The following is a 24,665-nucleotide window of genomic DNA, read 5'->3' as shown; positions in this document are numbered from 1 at the left end:
CAGTAAATTAGTTCTATTATATTTGAAAGAACGTTTTGAGATTGTGTGTCAACGGTCCTTATTTTATCACAATATGTGTCTGTCAAAAATGGCCCTATTATAGACACTTTGTCTCATGATTGTCAAACTATGAGTTTTTGCATCCAACTATCCATTAGTGAACAAGATGAGAAATACTGAGTTGTATGCACCAAAAGGATAGCACATAAAAAGGTAATAGTAGATGCTATTGTTCCGATATTATGTTATTTCACAAAGATGCTATATAGACTCAGTATGTAAATAAATGCCATTATAAGAGCAGTATTTCTTCCATTTCTAGAAAGCATACTGTGATTCAAAACATATACTTTAAAAAAAGTAAGGATTGCGATATACAGTGCATGTAAATAAATGGCATTACTCGCATGTTGTCTCTATATTGTCATGGACAGTCGTTGTAAATCAAAATACATTTTTGAAGTTACTGCTTCACCTGTAGCCTCTAATTAGCTTCATGTAAACTTTCGCCACTTGAATATCAGCCACCAGATGTATCCCTGTTGGAAACCACCAAAGCACCCCACAGCATTTACTGATAATAACAAAGACCCTGACTGAAGCATGTCAAGTGTGGAGGAAATAACTACCACCTTTAAAGCAGAAAAAAAGGAATCACCTAATGTGTAGCTTTTGTGGGAACCCCAAGGCATTTAACTGCTGCCTGTTTGACATTTTTAAGATGCTGAAATGCACCACATTGATCCGGGGTAATCGTTGTGATAATGTGTCAAACTTTTGATACATTTTAAAAGGCAAGAAGTGGGAACAAAGTACAGAGCACAGGTTTGTTGGGTTGCTTGCACCCAGCTCTTTGGTTAAAGCAGGAGTTCCCGAAATTAGATTTAAAGTTGGTATTTTATTGGTTCTAAACCAAAGTGAGTTTACAATTGCATACAAAGTGCCAACATACTCCATTTGGAGGCACGTGCAATTGTTTCACCGTTCCGCGGGCTTTCTCAAGGCACAGTTGCAGTAATAATGTATATGGTACAATAATGTGTGTGTGATTCAAGATGTACAATCCTGCATCATTGCAACACATGATACATATATCCACTGCTTTGAAAGGTTCATCTCATATTATTCATGCATACACATTTACATACATAGTTGTACATTCAAGTCTGAGCAACTAGGTTTCAAAGTATGAGAATAGTATCTTTATAGAAATTCAGGTTGAATTCTGGTCTTTTATCAAGCTTAAGGATGTAAGTGTTTCGTTCCTTATGGTGCTGGTTAGAGGGGTTTCACAAAATCCCGGTATTGTATGCTTAATATCACTTTCTTATGTTTAATTGAATCATATGGATTATTTAGTTTATCATCTTAATTATAGTTGCAGAAGTTCATTCGCATATTGCACCTTAAGTTATTAGTACAGTGCTTCCTGGGGTCTCCCTCTTACCGTTTCTTTCTTAGTTTCCCTCTTAATGGGTAGGTCTTGCAAATAGTGCTTTGTCCTGGTTCAGGCTGGTTTTCTTTCAGGATGGCGGTGCCATACTTATTCCCTTCAATACATAATTCTTGGAATCAAGAGTAGGTAGCACTGGAAAATGCCCTTGCTGACAAAAGTCTTTGGCTGGCAGATAAAGGACAGTGCAACAGTCCTGGATTCTCAGCAAAGTATTGCGCTTATCTCATGGTGTACTTGGACACTAAAATAATAGTAAGCTCTTTGGTGGCCTAGGTGAGGGAATGTACATCCTCTGTTGCCCTAGGGAGGCATAGTTTTGTGAAAGCCATTGAACGTGTTCAATCAAAAGAATTACAAATTGAAGTAATAGCAACAGACAGACATGCGGACATTGTCAAAGTCATGTGAGAGAGAGTCCCACATATCAGACATAAATTCAACGTTTTAATGTGTCAAAGCTGATGTGTTCATGTGTTGAAAGATGCATCTATAAATATTTTCATTGTACTCTTGGAATATGGGGTTCACCCTTTAGACGGGCTAGGGGGACATGGCTGCTAACAGCTCGCCAGCCTGAGCCATGGTAGGCCTGAACGAAGAGATTGCCTCAGGTCTGGCTGTGGGACATTACTGGCCATGTCCGGACCGCCACCGTGGGGGTGAAAGTCTTTTGCATTGCAGGGATCATTAGGGGTGCAAATGTTTTTTTTCTCCCTCTTGAGATTGGCTGCTTACGCACAACCTCCTGATAGAAGGAAAAAAATGAAAAAAGATGGCCTCTGCCATAGGGAAAAAGGACTAAGTCCCTTTTCCATTTTTATGGTGGAGGCCGAGATCGGAGGGAGCGCAGGGACTGGAGCTCAAAGCTCCGGTCCCTCGCCTAAGTTAGGAGGTGTGAAGGGGGTGGGAAAGGGGGTTTGTGGTTTTGGGAGTTGGGTGGAGTTGTGAAAGAAACCGGAAGTGGCTCCATGTTGCCTCCCCCGATACAAAAAAATACAAAAAATTGCACTAGCTGGGGAAGGGCCTCAGATGGCTAAAACAGTGGGCAGAGAATGCATATTCTCGCCCGCTGTTCCAGCCATCTGATTGGCCAATGGCCCTTTCCCAAGTGCAAATGAGAATTTTAGCACAGAAACTGAACATTCTGTCTTGCATTTAGAGCGAATTATCATGAAGGACAAATATTAAAATGGAGAGGAAACTACCTAAGAATAAAACAAAGAAAAGTTAATGATATAATTGGACAAAATGCATGTGAATGGGGCTGTGTGGATTTAGCGCCTAAATCAAAATAGAACCAAAGATGTGATGTTTTCATTATTGTGATGACCATACGCCTACCCAACACCGATGTATTTCATAACTTAAATGTTAATACAAACCATAAAGATATATTTATGCCTCGACTAATTTAATTAATTCATACGATAATAATGGAAATGTTTTTTTTGTGCGATGCCAGTGAACGAAATAAATGTGGTTATGCATAGCATATGTACAGAAACATGATTATGTAAGTCTGTAGACATTACGTTTAGCTTTATCATGCGTCAACGTCATGACCAGGGGCATTGCTTTGTTGGTGCGAAAGCATATGTCACTAGCGAGGAGTGTTCTATGATTTATTGCCACCAGGGAACTTGACCTTAGTTTGATCACACTGGAGATGACGTTATCATAAAATGGCGGATGGGAACAGGTGCGGTTATGAGAAAGGATTGTGAGTTATGCTGCGCTCATTTTTTTTTTAGGTATATGATATATTGTGCAATGCCGACCTCCTTATGATTGTACGAATTAAAGACATTGGGTAACCTTTTCTTTAACATTCTCATTTATTTTTAGATTTGAATTTAACGATGTCAAGAACTGAATGCATTTTGTGCAAGCAGTCATTAGATAGTATTTTGGTCACTTGTGAATATTAGTCAGTCCTCGATCAGATTCATGAAAGTGCTTCTGCACTGCTAAATTGACACATTAATTACAGTTCCAAGGTCTGGTCACCCCAAGGATACATTCAAATGGCACTTGGGAATGTTGAGAAAGAAGGAATTTATTTGTGCACTCGTAGGTGTGAGGAAGAGTGAAAAAATCAATGCATGAACGAATTAATGAACAGGCGGTACTAGACAGCTGGTTGGATGGCTGAGTGAGTGCATGGATTGAATTATGTTACAGAGATTTTTTGCATGGATATGAATCAAGTTACATAGAGCTGTATATGTTTCTACTTAAGGTAAAAATAAGTGGTTATATTTTTCACAGGATCAGATGATTGGTGCATGGCGTTGGGATGGTTAAAACATGACTTGAATCCAGCGATTCAGTATTATATTAGGTCAGGGTAACTTTAAAAAAAAATACTAAAATACATGGCAGCCTGAAATACCTCCAAAAAAGCCTGCAAATTATGTACTTAATACAGGCTATTTGTGACATCACTGCTGACCTCTAATAAGAAAATGACATCACGATCACTCTGTAATCAGTTATTGTTGTAATGCATTTTTGGAATTATTATTTTTAATGGACATTTTAAGTGTTTGTCTTTGAATATACATTGCTTGTAACAGTTTGTTTTTAAATCTAATTGTCTTAATGGATGTGTGTAAAGCTTTACTGGATATAACTATGTCACACAATAAATAAATAAAGTAATCAGTTATTACACTTGATTGTCAGACAACAACGTCTGCTGCTTGAGTCAGCAAAGAGAATTGCAGCTACCACTGCAACACCTAATTGAAGCTTTTCTTTTCTCGTAAAATAGCTGCCTGTGACACTTTACAGCAATAGACTGATAAAAGAATGTTTATGGTAGTATATCTGTTTTTAGTTTAAGACATGAGAGGAATAAGTGTATTGCTTTATTTAAAGCAAAAAATAAACACGTTTCTAGATGCATTTTACGAACTTGCTTACATCATTGTTCTGCTACACATCAGAAAGCGATTCTAGCTTGATTATATGTGTCAGGAGCTGGAGGATCCTCTGCATTACATCTACCGGAGTTAAAATTGATATTGCAAGCCAAATCGGAGTTCCGTGACCTTATAAAGGAACTCGCTCTTCGGCCTCATTCCCCTCCCTGGTCATGGAACTGTCATGATCTCTGCTTCCAAAAGGTCAGGGTTTTCCCAACTCCCTTGGAAGCAGATCCATAACCCAGGTTCCGAGTGCCAACCAGTCCCAATTGGGACCTTTTGGACCCAGTCCTGGCGCCAGTGGCACCAGGCTCATAAATATGCCCAGTCGCAGCGCTGGAAGCGCCGGGCTCATAATGCTTGGGTGGACTTACCTGCAGCAGACCATGCTGCTTACTTGCCTGCCAGTTGAGCCTCTGATCCTCTTCTGTTTGGAACTACTTTTCCTGTTGGGTGGGGCAGGAGCCACTCCCTAGATTCAGAACACTGGAACTCTTCTGGAAAGCAGGAACTCTTTTCTTACCTAGGCGTGGCTGTGGAAGGAGACACCTAAGCACTACAGGAGGCTATTTAAACCACACCCGATGGATGAATCTTGCTTTGCGTTATTCTGCATCCTCTGCAGCAGAACGCTCATCGTGTCTTCTGCATCTGATCCTGGGCCTAAGGAAAAAGGCTTACCATCCTGAATCCAGTCTTCAGCAACACCTATAAAGACAAGAAAGAACAGGTTAGCATTACGGTCTTCAGTGACAGCTCTTCACTTACCTGGTCCATCGGCTGTCACCAACGCCTCGCGCTGCATTCCGGCATCTGAAAGACAAAGGCTTACCTACTCTTCGTGCGCTCCGGAGGTCTTCACACTGCATTCCGGCATCTGAAAGACAAAAGCTTACCAACTCTTCGCACGCTCCGGAGGCCTTTGGCGCTGCATCCCGCATCTGAAAGACAAAACAAGGTGCGTTTAAAGACATTGGGGAACTTTAATACTCACGTGCCATTACTCCTTTCCACATCTAACCCAGTGGGTATTCCGGCACCCTGCAGCCGCTCTGAACTTGTACCTGCAAAATAAAAAGACAGTTAGAGCGCATCGTGAAGCAGGCAACAAGCGCTTACTTACGTGCTTCCAGGCGCTTCTATTCATCACACGGGCTCCATCTTCAACTCACTTCAGCCCGTCATCCGCCATCGCCGGAACCCTGCAAAACAAGAAACATCATTACTAAAGACTTTAAAGACATTAGAATTACTCGAAACTTACCGTTCGTGCAGTAAACGACGGACAGCAGTCCTCTGAAGTCAAGAGGCCTGCTCCCCTTATCCAGTGAAGAAACTGGTTACAGCACCCTGCCCCGAGGCAGATGGAGAGCACGGCGTTCACTTACCTAAGGTGAGAGCGTTAACCTTTGGGGTTCTACAGGAGAAGAGAAAGGGAAGAAGAGAGAGACATTCAATAACCCAGTTCCTTAATCCCATATTTTCTATCTGCAGACATCTTACCCTTCGAGTCAGACATACAGTGCACAGAGGTCCAGCCCAAAGAGCCAGCCGTGTGTTACACATCACCTTTGAAGATACGGTATACGCCCAGTCAAGACCGGCGCCTCTACGGGAATCAGGTGAGCGTTACAGAACGCAAAGCCTACCACAAAACTCCCGTCCAGGCGCTATGGAAACCTCGGATACCGACCAGCTAGCCCAGTTACTTGGGGAACTAAGGGCAGAAGTGCATGCAGCCCGTCAGGAAACGAACGCTCTAAGAAGGGAACTGATTATTTCCAAGGAGCGAACAGATGATCTCGCTAGACAATCGCTACAGTCACAAGCCGGACAGACCCCGTTACCCGCATCTGGGGGAAATCTTCCTTCTACATCCTCTATGAATCCAGTGCAGATCAACCTACCTGGGAATGTACCTCTGGTTCCGCCCGAACGATTTTCTGGTGACCCAAAGAGGTTTGCAGTATTTATCAATCAGTGCCGGTTGCATTTCTAATGCCGGCCAGCAGCCTTTCCAACTGATCAAGCTAAAGTAGCTTTCGTGCTTTCGTACCTTAGTGGCAATGCGGCAGACTGGTCGATCCCTCTAGTAAATCAAGATGATCCGGTCCTCCATGATTTTCAAGCTTTTCAGCTCAGTATGGAAAAACTGTTCGCAAGACATTCACAGGGGCAGGCCTTGGACAAGGAGCTTCTTTCGTTGCGACAAGGTAATCAAGACCTTTTGGCTTATATTGCGTCTTTCAACAGACTGATAGTGGAAACTCAATGGCCTGAGGACAAAAGGATTACGCTGTTTTATAGAGGTCTACGTGGAGAGCTCAAAGATGTGTTAGCCCAAGTAGTGAATCCCCCACAAGATTGTTCGGACTATATAGACTTAGTCATTCAAATAGATCACAGACTGCAGAACAGGAAGGCCGATCGTTCCAAGTTTGATGCTCGAGTATTTTCCAAACCGCCAACTCCTTCCAAAGGAGTAGACTCCAGGGAACCCATGCAAATAGGGGGTCTGAAAGGTCCTCTAACACAAAAGGAGCGGGAAAGGAGAAAACAGTTGCAATTATGCCTCTATTGCGGAAACTCAGGGCACTTTCTTCGAGACTGTCCGGTGAAACCTGCCAAGAAGGCAGTAGGAGCTGCAGTTACCAAAGTTACAAACTCTGAGCAGGGAAACGACCTCGCCCGACAAGAATAGAGGTCCTCTTGCCGAGCGTGAAAACCAGTTCCGTGACCTCGCATTTCGTGATACCTATGGTCCTCATTAGCCCTGATAATCCGGATCGATTACATGCAATTGAAGCTTACGTTGACAGCGGTGCCATCGGCAATTATGTGGATCATGAAATGGTTTTGAGGATGAATCTAACTCTTTGTCCCAAGGCTGTAAAGGACGTCATTACTACGGTGGATGGTACGGAGATAGCCTCCGGGCCAGTAACGCATACCACTCAAGAGGTGACGTTAGTAAGTCAAGATGGACACCATGAGAAGATCGTGTTCGATGTGATCAAGGCCCATCAGTTTCAGATTATTCTAGGAATACCTTGGTTAGAGAAACACAATCCTCTGATCGATTGGCGAGCAAGAACGGTCCAGTTTCCAGAATGTGTCTCTACTTGTCACCCTCCACCTGGTGTTGCACTGGCAGCAATTTCTTCAGAGACTCCCCAGTTACCTCCCGAATACCTAGAATACCAAGATGTTTTCCGGAAGGATCAGGCTAACTCTCTACCTCCTCATAGGTCTTATGACTGCCAGATAGACCTGATACCTGGATCTACTCCTCCTTGTAGTAGAATTTATGCCCTCACCGAGCCTGAGAACCTTCACCTTCGACAATACCTGGATCAATACCTGGCAAATGGGTTTATTCGTCCTTCCAAGTCCCCTGCTTCTTCAGCTTTGTTCTTCGTTCCAAAAAAGGAAGGAGACCTTAGAACTTGTATAGATTATCGCTCCCTGAACTAGATCACCGTTAAGAATAGATATCCGTTACCTTTGATCCCTGAACTCCTGGACCAAGTCAGAAAAGCATGCATATATACAAAGCTGGATCTTAGAGGAGCTTACCACTTGGTACGAGTAAAAGAGGGCGATGAATGGAAGACGGCCTTCCGCACCAAGTATGGGCTATTTGAATATCAGGTCATGCCCTTCGGACTTTGCAATGCCCCGGCCGCCTTTCAATATTTTATGAACGATGTCCTCAGAGAGCTCATAGATGTGTGTGTTGTTGTTTACATTGACGACATCCTCGTTTATTCTTCATCGGAATCTGAACATCGGAAACACGTGAAAATGGTCCTCGAAAGATTGCGTCAACACAAACTTTTCGCTAAGTTGGAAAAATGTGTTTTCAACGTGACTGAAGTTGAATTCTTGGGATTCATATTATCACCTGGCGGAGTGCGTATGGATTCAAAGAAGGTCGATGCAGTTCTCAAATGGCCATCACCATCCTCCGTAAAAGGTGTGCAAAGCATGTTAGGCTTCGCTAACTTTTACCGCAGGTTTATCCCCGAATTCTCTCGAATAGTCCAGCCCATCACTGCCTTGTTAAAGAAAAACAAACGTTTTGAATGGTCTACCGAGGCGGAACAAGCTTTCCAGGATTTGAAGGCTAAATTTATCTCTGCACCAATCTCAAAACACCCTCGCCCCGAACTCCCCTACATCGTGGAAACTGATGCTTCAAGCCTTGCCATGGGGGCAGTTCTATCACAAAAGGACCCGGTAACCAATCAGTTGCATCCCGTGGCATTTTGGTCCCGCAAATTCTCACCTGCTGAAATCAATTACACGATTACTGACAAGGAACTTCAGGCTATCAAGTCTGCCTTTAAGGCTTGGCGGCATTATCTGCTGGGGGCCCGACACACCGTTACTGTGATTACGGATCACCGAAACCTGCAATATTTGAAAACCGCAAAAGCCCAATCCTCTAGACAACTCCGTTGGGCATTATTCTTTGCCGAGTTTGACTTCATAATTACCTATCGACCTGGTACAAAGAACGGTAAAGCTGATGCCCTTTCTCGGATGGGAGTGGAAGAACACTTGATCAACCCTAAACCTGTACCAATCATTCCCGAACAAAGAATTCTGGGTGTAATCGCCACAGAATCCATAGAGGAAGTTAAGGATAAAGCCAGGCAACTTGTAACTCCAGCAGACATACAGAATTGGCATCTGCAGGGAAAGGACTTTGCAGAAAAGGACAACTTATTGTATTTCCAAGAACGATTATACCTACCCAGCACAGATTTACAGAAAAAAGTAATCTCTTGTTATCACGATTCTTTAATGGAAGGACATCCCGGTATGGCCAAGACCTCAGAAAAGATCAAGCACTACTTCTGGTGGCCGTCTTGGAAAAAAGATATCAGAGACTTTATAATGTCCTGTGGAGTATGCGCCCAAAACAAGAGTCAAAAGGAAAGACCAGCAGGCCTCTTACGCCCTATTGACATCCCACCTCGGCCTTGGCATACTCTTTCTATGGACTTCATCACCGATCTACCTCCATGCTCCGGATACAATACGATTCTAGTAATCGTGGACTTATTCTCCAAGATGGCGCATTTCATTCTGCTCAAAGGCTTGCCAACAGCAGCAACTCTGGCCCGAGAATTTCTCGAAAACATCGTCCGACTGCACGGTTTTCCTTCGGTTCTAATTTCGGATCGAGGTAGTCAATTTATTTCTCATTTTTGGCGAAGTTGCTGTCGGTCGGCTCAAATTGATGTGAGACTATCGACCAGTCACCACCCTCAGACCGACGGACAAACCGAGAGGACCAATCAAACTCTGGAACAGTATTTACGCTGCATGCTGCAACAAACTGAAAAAACTTGGAAAGACATCCTTTGGATAGCCGAATATGCCTACAATAACTCTGTCCATTCGGGAACTGGGAAAACCCCGTTTTTTCTTTTGTAAGGCAGTCACCCTCGAACCTCGGAGTTGGATCCCCTCCAAGATCTTGAAACACCAGCAGTAGACTACCTGCATTCTACAATCACCCAAGCCTTTAAGGAAGCTGTTTCTCACCTTCAAAGGGCTAAAGAACAATACAAGAAAGGAGCAGATCAACATCGGAAGGAAGCCCCTCAATATCAAGTAGGGGATCAAGTCTGGTTATCCACCAAATATCTACCTCTAAAAGGGCCACGCACATTCAACCCAAGATACCTTGGTCCCTATTCCATCACTACCATAGTAAACCCAGTAGCGGTCAAGTTGGACTTGCCCCCGCACATGAAGATACATCCGGTCTTCCACGTCTCTCTATTAAAACCCGTGCAACCTCAAACCCGACTAACTAAATCTCCAAAACCTATCCTAGTTGATGGAGAACTCGAGTTTGAAGTCAAAAGCATTCTGGACTCCAAGATCTCCAAATCTAAACTATTTTACCTAATTGACTGGAAAGGCTACGGCCCCCAAGAGAGATCCTGGGAACCTGCTGAATATGTCCACGCTCCTCGCCTAATCAAAAGATTTCACCGAACATTTCCTGACAAGCCAAAACCCCCGGAGAAGCCCGGTTTGGGAGGGGCTTTGAGGGGGGGTACTGTCATGATCTCTGCTTCCAAAAGGTCAGGGTTTTCCCAACTCCCTTGGAAGCAGATCCATAACCCAGGTTCCGAGTGCCAACCAGTCCCAATTGGGACCTTTTGGACCCAGTCCTGGCGCCAGTGGCACCAGGCTCATAAATATGCCCAGTCCCAGCGCTGGAAGCGCCGGGCTCATAATGCTTGGGTGGACTTACCTGCAGCAGACCATGCTGCTTACTTGCCTGCCAGTTGAGCCTCTGATCCTCTTCTGTTTGGAACTACTTTTCCTGTTGGGTGGGGCAGGAGCCACTCCCTAGATTCAGAACACTGGAACTCTTCTGGAAAGCAGGAACTCTTTTCTTACCTAGGCGTGGCTGTGGAAGGAGACACCTAAGCACTACAGGAGGCTATTTAAACCACACCCGATGGATGAATCTTGCTTTGCGTTATTCTGCATCCTCTGCAGCAGAACGCTCATTGTGTCTTCTGCATCTGATCCTGGGCCTAAGGAAAAAGGCTTACCATCCTGAATCCAGTATTCAGCAACACCTATAAAGACAAGAAAGAACAGGTTAGCATTACGGTCTTCAGTGACAGCTCTTCACTTACCTGGTCCATCGGCTGTCACCAACGCCTCGCGCTGCATTCCGGCATCTGAAAGACAAAGGCTTACCTACTCTTCGTGCGCTCCGGAGGTCTTCACACTGCATTCCGGCATCTGAAAGGCAAAAGCTTACCAACTCTTCGCACGCTCCGGAGGCCTTCGGCGCTGCATCCCGCATCTGAAAGACAAAACAAGGTGCGTTTAAAGACATTGGGGAACTTTAATACTCACGTGCCATTACTCCTTTCCACATCTAACCCAGTGGGTATTCCGGCACCCTGCAGCCGCTCCGAACCTGTACCTGCAAAATAAAAAGACAGTTAGAGCGCATCGTGAAGCAGGCAACAAGCGCTTACTTACGTGCTTCCAGGCGCTTCTATTCATCACACGGGCTCCATCTTCAACTCACTTCAGCCCGTCATCCGCCATCGCCGGAACCCTGCAAAACAAGAAACATCATTACTAAAGACTTTAAAGACATTAGAATTACTCGAAACTTACCGTTCGTGCAGTAAACGACGGACAGCAGTCCTCTGAAGTCAAGAGGCCTGCTCCCCTTATCCAGTGAAGAAACTGGTTACAGCACCCTGCCCCGAGGCAGATGGAGAGCACGGCGTTCACTTACCTAAGGTGAGAGCGTTAACCTTTGGGGTTCTACAGGAGAAGAGAAAGGGAAGAAGAGAGAGACATTCAATAACCCAGTTCCTTAATCCCATATTTTCTATCTGCAGACATCTTACCCTTCGAGTCAGACATACAGTGCACAGAGGTCCAGCCCAAAGAGCCAGCCGTGTGTTACACATCACCTTTGAAGATACGGTATACGCCCAGTCAAGACCGGCGCCTCTACGGGAATCAGGTGAGCGTTACAGGAACTCCTCTGTGACTTGCAATAACCTTAATGGCAGCTCTATCCTATCTGTGAATATGTCCTAAATATATTACACCACCACCCTTACAGTTCGTTGATGTTATTATTGTTAGCAAAAAAAGTAACATAATTTTACATCTTTGAAATACAAATCTGAGATAAACCGTCTAGTGCAGAGACAAGACAAGACAAGAGCAGCAGCCTGAAGCCAGCTCAGCGCCCATCTAATCTCAAGGACCATCACAGAATCAGTAACGGAAATGAAAGATCTGCTGGGTACTTTCTCTTAACATCTCGCAACAAAGGTTTCTTTTCCGAAAAGTACATAGTCTGCCTTTGACTCACCATGTGTCCACTCGTCTAGGACTGCACAGGTTTACTTCTACTTACAGTTTCTCAACTTTTGCAGTAACAATGATCGCCATTTTATGGATCCATTCTCTAAAATGACTGATAACAGAAGTCACAGTTGCCTCACTCATTGGTGCTCAGTCCATTGACCTTAGAATCTAAGAGGTGTTTGGGAGAATTTTTTTTTTAAATAATCAAAAACAATTGGGTAAAAGGCCAAACAGTTTGCAATTGGCACTGGTAGTCCAGGGGGCAGGCATGATATTTTTTTACTGGACATCTATGATAGTAAAAAAGATACCATCCCTGTCCTCTGGGCCCTACAGTGCCTAGCACAATCAACATGTGTATGCAAGACGTGGGAGGTCCAAGGGGAAAGCATGATATTTTTGACTGGACATCTTCGATAAATCACCAGTAAAAGAAAAATACCATCCCTGTCCCCTGGGCTCCATAGAGCCTCAGAAGGTAACTGATTTTGGCAGGTGGGCAGGGGGACTGTGCAACCTTTGTTGTACAAACCTCCTTGCCCCCACTTGCCAAAATCAGCTCCATGCACCAACACACGCACACATTCACACAGCAAGCACTTTGCTCCACCCCGCTCCAGGCTGCTCTGTCCATATATGCGAAGAGGTGTAGGAGCTCCCACTCGCACATACAGACATGCAGTTCTTCTGCCAGCATTTCCAATGAGCTGTTCAAGGCTTGCGAAGCAAAATGCCCCCAGCCTTGCATGGCTCAGTGATCATGTGCGGCTGGGCAAATGTTTCCCTTTGAAAGTTCAGCCAGCCCAGGAGCACTCCCTCAGCAGGAAAAAGCAGCTCAGTGTTTCACCGGGCTGGCTCCTCGGCTCCTCCATAATGGGTGAGTGGGCCGCTGTGTCGATGCCCCCTCGCCCATTATGGATGAGCCATCACTAACCAATAGGGCAATGCCCAAACCATAAATGCAAAATGCTAGTGTGGGCCAGTTTTGTTAGTCTAAATGGGCCACTTTTTTGGCCAAGGCAGGCCAGTTTGATGAGTTACTTCACTATGCAGCGAGTAGTGTTGACCGTTGTTGCTGAATAAATATTCCTTAAATATCACATGTTGCTTACACTTTAACAAAAAACACCCCCTTGGGTATTATTCAAACAGTCTGTCACTAAAGAAATGAATTGCCATTTGCAACTGTGGGACACTTTTTCATTGGTGCACGAGACAGTTTTATGCTCCAGTCTGAACCTGTGAGCGGCCACTGCCCAGTTCCTCCATTTAATTTATTTTTTTATTTTTTGAAGACCTCAGCCTTAGATAAAAGGCTCATTCTGCAAAAGGCTTGAACATGGTACCTGCACGTTGCAACCGTCTGGTGCGTTACCCCTCTGTACTATCTTAACAGTGATTTTAATGTCACTCCCGTGTTTTCCATTGGACAGTAATGAGGCGTTTTGCGCAAGAGTTGATTGTACAGTTTATGGGAGCTGTGTAGCAATTAGAGTAACAATGTGGTCCTAGTTTTATGGGTCTCAAAAAGATGAAATGCTCAATGGCCCCACTGCACTTGTGAACTGCGGGCTGCATGCAGATCTCAGCACCAGCTACATGAGCCCATTTTGCCTTCTTGCTGGCAACGATTTCTGGATCCGATTTTTTTGTACCTTGTTGAAAAGTATTTCTGCTTGTTCTGTTGTGCGCTGCATATTCTTTTTGTGGTTTAAACTGGGTGAGCCGAGTCATATACCTCGAGTAAATGGGAAATCCCGCCCGGCCTATCTTATAACACTAACATCAACATTCAGGCAAAAAGACTATTCCGGTCTGGCTTGGATTTGGAAAGGCTCTGGAGAAATAGACTTGGTTGCTCTTTTTCTACGAGGTTTCGGCAGTCATTCTTGTGGAGCCGTTGAGTCTCTCTCATGACTGTATAGAGTCCTCTTTCCCACACCGGCCTGTCTAGCAACCGATATTCCTCAGTGTGCAAAATGCTGTGGATGCAGGGACGTAATTTCACCAAAATGCCTGGGGTAGTGGAAGTGACAACACATGACCCTTGACCTCTAATGACATTACAGGAAGTGATGTCATTTGACCCCGCCCTGAACTGACATAATGGGAAGGGAGAGAACAGAACCTTTCACCACTTTAATGCATTGTATAGAGTTCCAGAAAGAAAAAATATTTGTTATTCCTATTCTTTCTTATTTAGGGTCACTGCTCAAAGTGTTACACTTGTGTGGAAACCCCTGTTTTTTTTTTCTTTAAGATGCTACAACAAAAATGGCAGCCACTTCCGAAACAAAGAGTCACATGGCACTGGCCCCAGCCCGGGAGCTTCAAAGTAAAAAAAAATAAAACGTTTTTCTTTTTTGGAGGTAGCAAGGGGTACCTCAGGGGTCGCAGTTGCAACCCATGGCGACCCCCAAATGGCGCCCCGGTGTGAATGGTGTGTGGATTGTATGCATGTGAGAATTCTGAAAGTGACAGGACAGATAGGGTGTGAGTTTGGATCCAGGGGCTGTACTTCTCAGAGCCACCTGCTGATGACCAGTAATACATTTAATAAAGAGGCTTCCTTTTTTACACCACAGACCTCATTTTCTTTGAGCTCGTAATTTCTGGTGGTGGGAAGCCGTTAAATAAACGGCTCCCCACCACCACCACATTTTTGTCAATAGGAGGTTACAGAGCAGAGTCCAGCTTCCATTACTCGATCAAAGGGGTTTCTTACTGAATCACTATCAGACATGTTTCAAATTAAAAATTGTTGACATTCTTATGTTCCCATAATTCTCTTTGCGTGACCAGGTGCCACGCTACTCGGCCACTCCCCCTCATCCCCACAACCCCTCCCCCAAGAAAGATAGGGAGTACCCCAGTATATTTTTTTAATTGCCAGCACTGCAATGAACAAGGTAGGTTTCTCTTTCAACCGCACTGGTGGCCATCTTATGTCCCTACGCTCTGGGGTGTATTTGTGTCCCTGTGTTTGAGAAGGATTCTACAAGTAAAAGCATCTCCTTCAATGGGTCCTTTCCTTTTCTATCACCTTCTGTGTTTCCTTCACTGTGCAAGAAATATTCGGTTTTCAGTATCAAGCACTTCAGCTTCAGAGTTCCTTATTTTTTTTTTAAGTTACTCACAACAAAATGTACAGGCACAAGCCAGCATGTTGTTTGGAATGAACTTTAGCCCAAAAAGTGATGGGTGGAAGGTTTTGAATAAATCTGAAACACTGGCACTACTCTGGGCAGCATTCCATACCACTGTTTTTAGCCTGTCTGCAGCACTGCAAAAGGGGTCTACCCATATGCAAATCAGTCAGGTACTGCCACCAATGGGTGTGCCCCAGCCCAAATTGCTAGACCAGGTCCCCCCTGCACAGAATCACAAGCAACCCCAGACATGTTTCAGTCTTGTTGGGCCTCTTCAGTGAGGTGCAACCTGGTTCCCCGTGGCGAAGCGAACAAGGGACCCACGTCTGGGAATTGCAATACTGCAGACGGGCTGAAAAAACGGTGGTGTGGAAGGTTGCCCAGAGCAGAGCCATTGGTTCAGATTTATTCAAAACCTTCCACCCATCACTTTTTTGGTTACATTGTGTCCCCGTACGTGGGGGGAGAAGGGGGCATTCCATAAGGCCGAAACATGTCTGAGGATGCTCTTGGTCTCGTGTAGAAGGGATGTGACCTAGCAGTTCAGGCTGGACTGCCCCTTCTGGGGTGGGACCAAGCCTGATTTGCATATGGTCTTTCGCCTTACTGAAATGACTTGGCAGGATAAGGAACAATGGTTTGGAGGGTGGCCCAGAGCTGTGCCATAGGTTGCGATTAATTCTAAATCTTCCAGACATCACATTTTGGTTTGCTCTTGGAATGAACCTTACATCTTTCATGGTTTTCCGCTATGCCTACGTACCACTTCTGTTCTAGTGTTTTGATGACAGTAACATGTACGCTCACCAGGATCTATGACGATGTGTATTATGTGTAGCTCCATGCAGTGTTTCCCCTTCAGCTGGACGCCTGTCCTAGTTCAGCACGCGTTCATAATGTTATGCATTTGTGTTCTGCCCTTCAGGAAGTAACATATTCCAGATTTCTATGAGAGGTTTGTCATGTTGGGTATTCACACGTCTGCATATATTTATATCCTAAACATTGGGTGCTTTGGCAAGGTGAGTTGTGCATAACATCATGTATGCCTCAACAGTGGCCAAATGGGCCGAGTTCCTCCTGGGCCTTCGCATATGCTCATTCTTTTCCAACCACCACTTGTGTATTCATGTTTTCCCTGTTACCCTGGCATACACATCGTTACCTTTCAGTGCAATGCCTTCCTTTACATGGACGTGCCGTAGAAGGGTTGTAGTTGTCCTCAGCAGCTGTGTGGCATGTTAGATTTGATCTCACCTTGCAAGGGAATTATCTTTTGGGTTGTTGGGTTGTTGACCTATGTTTAGATGTCTTCCTAGCATTGTGGGAACCCCTTTATAGGTTTAGACATTAACCGTTCACCCCCTGCTTCTACTTCCCTTTAACAATGTGGGGGACATTGTATATGTATGCAGGATTTGCACTGTCTATTCACTATTTACAGGCAAACATTGGCACATTATATATGTGTAAGTGAACATGTCTACACATGTTTCCTTGGATGCACGGATTTATTTTTTAGCCATATGTTTGATGTCTGTGTGCATGTTTGTAGGTGAGCTCATTGCAATATATGCATACTGGTAGTTTTCGCCACCCTCTTCCAGCTGGCCTTTGTGGTTACTTGCATCATCTCTCATGTAGGCATGGAAGTAATTGATCCTATCTAAACGTTTTTCACACGTCCCACTCCCTCGAAGTTACGTTTGTTTTGCATGCAATCTCCGTTGCAGTTAGATCCTTTCCTATCACGTTCCCTTCTTTTCAGTGGTCTGTGGAAGCAGTGGTGGTCCCTTGTCACTACACTGTGCAAAGGTGGGTCTGTCCTTTCATTTTAATCAGGCTGGGTGCCAGGAACGTCATTTCACCAAAATGCCAGGGGTAGCGGAAGTGACATCACATGACCCTTGACCCCCTGATGACATCACAGGAAGTGATGTCATTTGACCCCACCGTGAAGTGATATCGCGGGAAGTGATGGAACGCGACCTTTCACTGGTTGACAAAACAGGAAGTGAAATCACATAGCATTGTACACTACGAAAAATATGGTTACGATATCGCTATAATGTGATATACATTTCATACAAGAATGGATCTCCATATGTATCGTTAAGATCAGTGTGTATAGGCCCATATTACCAAATTACTGTGAATGCAAGCAGACGTCCATGACCAAATGATAATAATGTGTTATTATATAGCACTTACGCTTAAGCGCGTTATATAGAAAAAATATACACCCAATATCACCCAACCTGTGTTGGTACTCATTTATCGACCTCAGAAGGATGAAAGGCTGAGTTGAGGCGTTTTACAACGGACTAAATCAGTAACTCACCCCCTGAAGTGTGCCTGAAATAAACCTTTAATGGGGCTGGCAATTATTGTATAGAATTCCAGAAAGACACATTATTTGGTATTCCTATTCTTTCTTATTTAGGGTCAGTGTTGAAAGTGTTATGGCATTCCTGATCTTATTTTTCTTGTTTTTCTTAAGGGGCCTGAACAAGAAAGCCTGCCACTCAAGAAGTAAAGAGCCACATGGTGCTGGCCACAGCCCAGGAGCTTGCATTACCAAATAAATAAATAAATAAAAATAAAAAAAAGTTTTTTTGTTGTTTTTTTTTAGAGGTCACAAGTGAGACCACAGAGGTCACAAGCGAGACCGCAGAGGTCGCAGTTGCGACCTCAGGCGACCCATAAATGACGTCCCTGCTGGGTGCCCAGTCGAATCCTCTTGGCATGGCTGCATAACTCATCCTCCGCAGTGTGGGACGCGTCACCCTGTGCTTGCTGGTTTCATATAAGAGTTATGCCTATGGTTGGATGTACCAGGGAGAATTCTCAGAAATGTGTTAATTCCCTTCACCTTAGAGACCCCCAGCAACTTTGCTAGATTTTGAGGACTTGATTTTTTACCTGGAAAGAGTGTGAGCCTTTTTTCCCACTCGTTCATGTATTTTGATGTGTGTTTTACATTTGTTTTCTCTGATTATGGAGTTTTAGATAACTCCATAGGCATCATCTTTTCATGTGTGTTACACAGCACCTTCAGTGCAGTGACACAGGGATGTCTTTTAGACTTCCCAAAAGTTTAAATATCTTCTCTGGGATCAACTACTGTTTCCCAGAGAATGTAAAGTGAAGTTGACTTTACTAGTCTTTTCCAAATTCATAGAACTAGCACACACCATCTTACAATGGAGTGCTGGAGGGGTTACATAGTATGCCCTGTGTCTAAACACTCATGTAGCCATCAAATGCTACCCTTTCCTATTGAAAAGACTGGTGGCACTGGTTTTACAACGAACTACCATGATTTTTCCCGACCGCGAACACCGGTAGCTAAAAATCACAGGAGCCATGTTTTTCAAAATGGCACCTTTAGCCCCTTTGTTTAAACGGGTCCCGGTCTTCTTTTGTTGCCATTTCTTTTTGGAAAGGCCCTTCTAGTGTTTGTATTTGTATTTTTTTTATTTGTATAGGTTACATTCACATGGTATACAACATGGTAAATTTACACAGAAGCATGAAGGGAGAGTAACAGGCTGTACATACAGTGGGCAATGAAGGTAAGGGTAACATACATACAAAAGCGGAAATAGGGCGTTAATATATTGTAAATTAAGTTAAAGCAAACATTAAAGGTCAATTAAAGAAGATCTACAGTATATATAAATAGTGAGTGTACACGATGCACGCCACACCAGGTTTGGTCCCTTTGTTCGTGTGCCTTTGTCAGGCTTCAGGACTGAAGGCCGCCCTTGGCGTCTGAGTGTCTAGGGTGGGCTGGAAGTGAGGGAGGTGCCCAAAACTCCCTTTGCTTAGTCTCCGAGGAGACCCAAATGCACTCTGGCGTGATTGGCTGGCTGACTGTCTGACAAGGACAGCCACCCTGCTGAGTGAGTGACAGCTAGGCTGGAATGAAAGGGAGAAGACTGTTTAAAAGGAGAGTCTCGTGGACTGAAAGACATAGTCGACCACTGGAACGAAAGAACCGAAGACGAGCTGGAAGAGGACGGCTACTGCAACTCCTGGACAGTTTGTCTGGTGAAGCCCTGCTGCAGGTCAAAATTGCCAAACTCCATTCGACAGAGAAGCTCCTTCAAGGACGGCTTCTTCCATTGAGTTGGTGGGACCAATCAACTCGTAAGACACCTGGACACCATTCTCAAGGCTGGTTAGGATTAACCAGAGAGAGGGACACCAGTTTGTGCGCTTGAATCTACAGCTACTGGAACTGAAGTGACTCCATTTTGTTTGCTTTCTTCAATGATCCCGTGCAGTGCAGGGGCCCCCCAATGTCCTCTCTCTTGTCCCACGACTGAGGCTCACTAACAGTGAGATCTGCAGGAACAGCATCATTTGTTTCTTCATATAAATGTACTGTGCCAACCCGATTGGGAGAACCCCACACCCGCAGTGAAAGTTGGTGAAACTTTCCCAACTTGCAGGCCTAATTAGCTTGTGACCCCACAAATGATACATTTTTGCCTAAACTACTTCTGAGAACATTTGCAAAGACTTTACCGTTTGATACCAGAACTGCTCTTTCCTATCCAGAACACTAGCCCATTGACTTTGGCCTACCAGGTCCAGTACTGAGTGCAGAATTTGTCTCTCTTGAAAATATGAGACTTGAGTTAGAATTTAAAAAGATCCAAATGCAAACTGAAAGCAAACATCAAGAACTCAGACTCAGAGAAATGGAATTGAATCATGTACTTGAAATTAAGAAATTGGCTCTTGAAAATGGTTCCTTTCCAGAGTCTTCTAGGTCTTCCAGTCCTAAGAGGCCTTGCATGCCTAAAGAAGCTGTGAGTATGTATGAGGTGAGAGTTGATATTTTAGATGGTTGGCTGCTTTTGAATATAACTATGGGATTCAGTATTTCACAGGGAAGCAGTTGATTCCTTGGCTTTTGTCTAGGTTTCCCCAGGTTGCAACTGATGCTGTAATGGAGGTGGGGGAACTTGAAAGATTGGAGTATGAAAATGTGAAGCTAGCTTTTATAGCTAGATTTGGGAAAACTCCTTCCCAGTACCTTAAGAAGTTTAGGACCCTCAAAAAGCATGATGGTACCCCTTGGGCTACCTGGGTGTGTGAATGTTTGAAAAACTTATTTGGGTAAAGGGTTACAGAGTTAACATTTTGAAGGAATGAGAAATCTATTTTTGTTGGAATCTATTTTTGATGCCTGCTCTCCTGAGCTGAGACAGCACTTGGCTGGCTCTAAGGAAATTGATCTAAAGAAGTTAGCAAAGGCTGCTGACTTGTGGGTTGCCAACAGGGCTACTCACACTGATTCTGTGGCAACTCAGAAGGATAATGGGAAGCAGCAAAAGAAAGATGGCAAAGATAGTTCCAGTACCTCCACTCCAAAAGAGGGCCACAAACATAAGAAGGGTAAGCCACCAGGGTAACATAATCAGGCTAGTGAAACCTCTGATGCCAAACCAGAGGGATGCCAGCATAGACCCCCATTTGTCAAAACATTTGGAAAATGTTATGCTTGTGGGTCTACTGACCACGTGAAAGGGGATCCCAGATGCAAAGGTAAACCTTCAGGGATCCACACTGTCTCCTTAACCTTCTCCCCAGAGGAGGAAGTACATGTGACAAGTGGTAACTTTCAAGTACTGGCTGAAGACCCCATGGGAGTCTCTGCCAGTGTTTCATTAGTGTCCCTGGGTCTATGGGAACAGCAGAATGTAGATGTCTATAATTCAATTCCAGAAAACACAAATGAATATTACAAGGACAGTGTACTTGTAAATGGTCAGGATACCCCTGCCGCTAGAGACACTGGGGCCAGCATTACTGTAGTGGATTCATCTTGTTACAAGGCGGAGGATGTTGCTAAGGCACCCAAAAGCCTCACTAAGCTTTCTGGAGGCCCTGTCCAAATTCTTCCTGCATCCAGTGTAGCAACATGACTGTCAAGATACCTGTTAGTGTGCAAAGTGAGGTGTCTGGGAGAGTCCTGTTGGGGAATGAATTAAAACTCTAGGAGTTGTATCAAGCACCCCCAGGCCTCCCAGCAAAACGAAACAGGAGCAGACAAGGAGGGCCGGGGAGAGTACCTTAGATGGCTCTCCAGAGGATGTCACCGAAGAATCTATAACACCTAGCCCACCGGAGCTACCGACAGCTATTTCAAAGAAGAATGAGACAAAGGGGAAACTCAAGATCTCCAGGAAAAAGGCAGAAAGTACTCTTGTGCTACCAAGAAGGACATCCCAGAGAGGACTATCCAAAGTCACACCTGTGACTGCTCCACCAGCTGAGGCTGAGTGTGAGGAACAATCAGGAAAGGTTGAATCAGCTGCTGAGGATTCAGAGCCGGAAGAAGACCTGACCCCTGTTGGAGATCTGCATCCTAAAGACCATCCTGAGCTGCAGTCTTTACTGGCAGAAGGTGGCCCCTGTAGGGCAGACTTCAGCAGAGGCCAGAGAGAGTGTCCTACTCTTGAGGGTCTTCGCCAACAGGCAGCTTCCCAGCTGGATGGGCAAGAGCCAGGGAAGCATAGGTTATGATGGGAAGATGGCCTCCCCTATAGTGAATCAACTCAGTCTATCACAGGGGACTACAGAAGACTTGCAGTGCCTCTTGAGACAAGACCCCAGTTCCTACAGTTAGCCCACGAGATTCCTTTGGCTGGTCCCTTGAACTTCAAGAAGACCAAGGAAAGGCTTTCTCTGTATTTCTACTGGCCTAAGTTGGGGTCTCATGTAGATAAATTCTGTAAGAGCTGTCACACTTGTCAGCTCTCTGGCAAGAGTGGAGCCAAGAATGTGGCACTTTTGGTGCCCCTCCCAGTAGTGGGAGACCCTTTTGAGAGGGTAGGAATCAACATTGTTGGTCCCTTAGGCCCTCCAACCTCTTCAGGCAATGGATTTATATTGGTTGTAGTAGACCATGTTACTAGGTACCCTGAAGCCATATCTATGAGGGCTGTTACAGCTCCAGCCCTACTTGGTATTTTTATCAGGGTAAGTTTTCCTAAGGAAGTCATCCCTGACAGGGGATCAAACGTTATGTCCCACTACATGCAGGCCATGTGGAAGAACTGTGGAGTGACTTACAAGTTCTCAACTGCCTACCATCCACAGACAAATGGATTGGTAGAGAGGTTTAACCGTACTATGAAGAGCATGATAGGTGCTTTAGAGGAACCCCTTAGAAGAAAGTGGGACCTTCTACTGCCATGCCTTCTATTTGCTTATAGAGAAGTCCCTCAGGAGGGAGTTGGATTTAGTCCCTTTGAGCTTCTTTATGGTCATCCAGTTAGAGGTCCATTGGCCCTAATTAAGGAGGGGTTGGAGAGTGTTCCTTCTCCCAAGCCAGCGAGAGTCACTGACTATGTGTTAGGTCTCCGCAGGAGAATGACACACATGATGACAGAAGCATCTGATAACTTAAAAGCAGGTCAGGCTCTGGTGAAGCATTGGTCTGACTAGAAGGCCAACATGGTTGAGTTTACTCAAGACCGGGCAAGTTTTAGTTATGGTACCTACAAGGCTGAGGGCCTTACAGGACAAATGGATAGGATCCTTCAAGGTTGTGGGAAAACTTGGAGAGTTCAACTATCTGGTGGATTTAGGCAATCCTAAGGAGGCCCCCAGGGTCTTTCACACCAACCGTCTAAAAGCTTATGTCACCAGACCAGAAGTGGGAGCTTTGCTTCTAGCTTCAGCTCAAGAGGAGGAAGAGGAGGAAGAGAGTGAACCTCTGCCTGATTTCCTCAGGGGACAACCTTTAGATGAGAAAACAGAAGGAGTTAATCTCTCTTCTAATCTGACAATGGAACAACAGGAAGAGTGCAAGTTTCTGTTAAATTAGTTTGCCTCCCTGTTTTCACTATCACCAGGCTTGACCCCTTGGGCCAGCATGCTAGTCTCACTGGCAACTGTTTACCTGTTAAAAGCAAAGGTTTCAGAATGTCAGATAATGTCACAACCCACATAAAGGAGGAGGTGAACAAGATGCTTGATCTCGGTGTAATAGAACCCTCTATCAGCCCATGGTCTAGTCCAGTTGTGCTAACACCAAACGCAGGATCCAAGGAGTTGAGATTATGGGCCTCATCACGAGTCTGGCGGTTACCCTTAAATGTGGTGGTAGTGCTATTACCACCGCATTTAAGGGTCCGCCAGATCATGGGCTTGGCGGATTTTCCCCCAGCTCTGAGCTGCGGGCAATTCCGCTGCGATTTTGCGGATTTATCGACGCTATTACCACTGGTGCTAATACCGCCGGCGGTAATAGCACAAAAATTACCCATTGGGTACAAGGGGGAATGGGGAACTCCCGAGTGGGCCCAACGGGGAATGGGAACCAACCGTTCTACCACCCGTGATCCGGCGCTACTAGCACCAAGGGGTTTGGCGGTAGGGCTAAAAGCCCCAGCGGTAATATCGCCAGGGTTACTACCCAACTCGTGATGAGGCCCTATGTGTGGGCTATAGAGCTCTGAATGCAGTAAGACTGATGCCCATCCTTTACCTAGGACAGATAATCTGGTGGACAAACTTGGTTCAGCCAAGTACCTCAGTACATTTATCCTAACGTCAGGCTATTGGCAATAGCCCTGACAGACCATGCCAAGGAGAAAACTGCATTTCAACCCCAGCAGGCCTCTACCAGTTGAAGGTAATGCCTTTTGGATTAAAGAATGCCCGAACAAAATGCCAAAGGATGGTTAATCAAGTTCTGATGGGGATGCAGGACCTCTGCATGGCATACTTGGATGACATAGCAGTGTTCAGCCCTACTTGGAAAGAACATGTTGACCACTTAAGATATGTTTTGCAGGCTCTTGAGCAGGCCCATCTGACCATAAAGGCAAGTAAATGTCAAATTGGTCAGAGGAAAGTGGTCTACCTTGGACATGAGGTAGGAGGAGATAAATTAGGCCATTGCCTAGCAAAGTACAAGCTGTACAAGAATGGGCCACCCCTACTACTCAAACCCAGGTGAGAGCCTTCTTAGGTCTCACTGGTTATTATAGGAACTTCACTGAGAACTATGGGTCCATAGCATCTCCCATAAATGTGGTCTCCTCACCCAAATTTCCTAAAAAGGTTAGGTGGAATGAGGAGTGCACTAAGGCATTTGAAGGATTTAAGAAAGCCCTTTGTCAAGCTCCAGTCTTAAGAGCTCCTGACTGCAGCCAAACCTTCATTGTGCAAACAGATGCTTCCAATACAGGTATAGGTGCAGTTCTGAGTCAGCTGGATGAGAAAGGTAGA

The sequence above is a fragment of the Ambystoma mexicanum genome, chromosome 2q, assembly GCF_040938575.1.
Source record: "Ambystoma mexicanum isolate Mex_15411 chromosome 2q, UKY_AmexF1_1, whole genome shotgun sequence".
In the NCBI taxonomy this organism is placed as follows: Eukaryota; Metazoa; Chordata; class Amphibia; order Caudata; family Ambystomatidae; genus Ambystoma; species Ambystoma mexicanum.
The sequence above is the reverse complement of the archived record's forward strand: the minus strand, read 5'-3'. Positions refer to the sequence as shown.